The following is a 3,942-nucleotide window of genomic DNA, read 5'->3' on the forward strand; positions in this document are numbered from 1 at the left end:
GGTGCGGGAAGGTGTACACTACGCTCCGGGCTGAATCCTCTCTCTCCAAAAGTTCCATCAGGAACCCGGATAGGAACTGGGAAGGCTGCAGATTGTATTCGATCAAATCTTCATCTGTGAACACAATGTTCTTCTCGGCCACTCCAGTGAAGGCCATCTGACCAACCCTCAGTAACACCTCACGGAGGCTCTCAATCTCACGGCCGTGGTTTTTCAGGATGTTGTAAATAAAGTAGCAATATAGTTGTGTGATGGTCTTGGGAACTTGCTGCGGGTCCCGGTGTGTTTGTGTGAAGAAGGGGCCCAATGTCAGGCCGAGGATCCAGCAGTAGGAGGGGTTGTAGCTCATGGTGTACAGGATCTCGTTCTCCTTCACATGTTTGAAAACAGCTGCTGCCACCGTCTGATCTTCAAAATACCTGGTGAAATATTCCTTCCGTTCCTCACCAACAAATCCCAGGATTTCAGCCCGGACTCTGATCTCTGCCTTTTCCAGTAAATGTAACGCAGTGGGGCGGGTGGTCACTAGCACTGAACACCCTGGGAGCAGCTTGTGCTGGATTAAACTGTACACAATGTCAGACACTTCACACCCGCTCGGGATCTGGGCACTGGTGCTGAGGTTCTGTGTCTCTCCGACTGTCAGCAAAATCGATTCTGCCCTTGAATTCATCCAGACCGTCGAATATAAACAACAATCCCTCTGGGTTCTTCCAGACCTCTCCCAGGATATTCCCAAAGTAAGGATACTGATCACGAATCAGTTCCGTCAGGGTTATTCTGTCTTTAATCTTGTTCAAATCCCGGAATTTGAAACTGAAGACAAACTGGAAGTGTGGGTATATTTTCCCCGTGGCCCAGTCATGAACAATCTTTTGCACCATTGTTGTTTTTCCGATGCCCGGGACTCCGGCCACGGCAGACGAACTCCCAGATCCGGATTTACTCCGAGTAAAGCAGCTGTGGAACAATTGATCTGTCCTGATTTTTTCCAGTTTTTTTTCCCCGGAGACATTCCTCTCTCCACTCTTCATGGTCCCGGCCTCTTGCCAGCAGCTCATGTTCCACCAGTGTCCGATCTCGAACAGTGGAGATGATTGTGAGCTTGGCGTATCGGTCAAGCAGCTGGAAAACCTTAACCTTCTCGTTCATCAGCATAGTGTTCACCCTCAGTGTTTCAGTCTGTGCCCGCAGAGTCTCCTTGTGTTTCCGTTGAACATCTTGCACGGGAACAGGCAGATAATGAACACATGTTAGGTGTCTCAACTGAAAACTCAACGTTAGACAGTGAGTCAGTACCCATCCAGGAGTGTGTGGGGTTACATAGTGTGTCAGGGACATCCAGGAGTGTGTGGGATACAGAGTGTGTCAGGGATATCCAGGAGTGTGTGGATTACACAGTGTGTCAGGGCCCATCCAGGAATGTATGGGGTTACACAGTGTGTCAGGGCCCATCCAGGAGTGTGTGGGGTTACACAGTGTGTCAGGGCCCAGCCAGGAGTGTGGGGGGTTAAACAGTGTGCCAAGACCCATCCAGGAGTGTGTGGGATTACACAGCGTGTCAGAACGCTGCCAGGGGTGTGTGGGATTACACAGCGTGTCAGAACGCTGCCAGGGGTGTGTGGGATTACACAGTGTGTCAGGACGCTGCCAGGAGTGTGTGGGGTATCACTGCACACACATTCTCCCCCAGGTGTGCACTGGATTTCACAGATCTTTTCCCACCACCTGACACATTGCAAAATCTTGTACAATTAACTTCGGGAGGAATTGAATTAATACAGTTTAATAGTTCCAGTGTATGTCAGAGATCGAGTGATCAGGGAACTGCTATCTACCTCTTTGGTTACACTCAGACTATCCTTGATCTGACTTTCCTCGTTTTACCTTGCACTAAACGTTATTCCCTCATAGTTTATCTATACTGTAAATGGCTCGATTATAATCACGTGTCGTCTTTCTTCTGACTGGATAACATGCAACAAAAGTGTTTCACCGTATCTCGGTACATGTGATAATACACTAAACTAAGCTAAACCTGAATCTACAGACAAAGAAGCAATCCATAGTGAATCCCCGTGTCAGTCTAACAATTGCTTAGCCTTTGATCTCCTGATTTCCCATTCTGCAAAGCTCTGAACAGTTTCAGTATTACATCAATTCTAACAAGTCATTGGTGTGAACTGTACATTTCAACACTCACCTTCCATATGAGAGGGTAATTCAGTTAAACTTCTGGTGATGTTCGTGTATTCTTGTGGATCAGGACCTGTTCAAATCAACGAGCATTCATTAAACCAAACTTGAATAACATTGTTAACTCCAGTGTTTCAATGTGATATTCAGTTCAGTGTGTCGATTTACCGTACCGAGCTCCTGGATTTCTTTCAGTATTTTGTCCAGCTTTGGTAATTCATTCTGCATTTTCACAAAGGATTCCCACATCACCCGCCGGGCACGGTTACCCTTCTCCATCACCAGACTGAGGAAGAGTATGGAACTGTCTCTGCGATTTCCCTTTACCACGAGCTCAGCGACACTCTGTGAAGAACAACAATGAATATATTGAGAAGTGACTGAGACAATGCTAATGGGGAGGGAATTAACTGTTCAGTGATGGGATATTCTGGTAGTTTTGAGCATGGTGACAGGCATTGGATTGCCTCTTCATACACCCATGACACTGTGCTGACAAACTGTGTACTCCCAGAGTCCTGACTGTGTGAAACTCGCTTCACACCTGGCAGTGTCCGAGAACACAGCAGAGTACAGCACGGGAACAGGCCATTCAGGCCAATGATGGCTGTGTTGAAATTGATGTGAAATTGATCCAATTACTTTTGTCCTCACATGGACTGTATCCCACTGGGAATGGACGTGTCCAGTCCAACCTGCATTTCATCCTGCACTGCATTATGAAGCTATTATGTTCTTTCATTTACATTCTTACCCCCTGAGCCCACATTCACTCATTGATCAGATAACGTTTTTATTTCTATACCTACCCCAGTTTTACCCGATCAAAGACATCACTCTCTTGTACATTTCCTGCAGCTCACCCCCGCCCCCTCACTGCACATGAACTCGGCTTCTCTTCCCACAGATGCATAAATAACTGACGTGTGTTGATATCGTAGATTTTAGCAAATGTACTTTGTTTATTTTATTTGTCATTTGAATGATAAGCGAACAGTTTAATGTCTTAGATTAATCCAGCAGGTCAGACAGCATCCCTAAATACCGAGTTATTTTGTGCAGCACATTGTGTGTTTTTTTGTAAACCAGCATCTGCAGTTCCTTGTGCTTGTGCATAATGCCCTCTGTGGTTTAAGGAACTGAGCTAAATGTGACCAATGAAACTGATGACACTTGAGAAATATTATCGTTTACTGATTCAGATTTACAAGTTTACTGCTTCCTGACTGTTGTGCTAAGATGCATGTGTAGGAAGAACAGCTGGTTCAGAATGGAACATTCTCAGAAATCCCCAGGGCACAGGTTTTATTCCTGATACCAGATCTACAGGACACAAACTGATCAGAGATCAGTGCCTCCATTGTACTATTCAGTATAAGGTGAGCGTACTGTGCCAAAGTTCGTTTCTTCAAAAGCAGATAGCAACAAATATTTATAAAGGTCCATGGCAATCTTTAATTGATTCAACAGACGGGAGTGGCAAAGATCTACACAGAGCACAAACGGTGCTCAGTGCTTCTCGGGCTCCACTCACAGAACAAAGGAAAGTTAGCACAATTATATATTTTTCTTATCAGTAAAACATTCCTACCAAGTCTGAATATGGCATGACTGAAAGATTCTGCAGCCTTTCAGAATATAGGAAAATCTGGGTCCAAATCAAGCTCATCCAATAACAAGTTATTACTTATCTATTGTGCGTCATCTATGTTTTTCAATCGTGGCTTCTTTATGGCCTTGAGAGAA

The 3,942-nt window shown here is 45.2% G+C and overlaps 1 pseudogene; it reads right to left on the reverse strand.

Annotated features, from left to right (window-relative positions):
• Nucleotides 1-7: 7 nt before the first annotated feature.
• LOC129715632 (NACHT, LRR and PYD domains-containing protein 3-like) lies at nt 8-2,531 on the reverse strand (annotated as a pseudogene).
• Between the last annotated feature and the right edge of the window lie 1,411 nt (nt 2,532-3,942).

Source organism: Leucoraja erinacea, unplaced genomic scaffold (genome assembly GCF_028641065.1).
Source record: "Leucoraja erinacea ecotype New England unplaced genomic scaffold, Leri_hhj_1 Leri_1287S, whole genome shotgun sequence".
Taxonomy (NCBI): Eukaryota; Metazoa; Chordata; class Chondrichthyes; order Rajiformes; family Rajidae; genus Leucoraja; species Leucoraja erinaceus.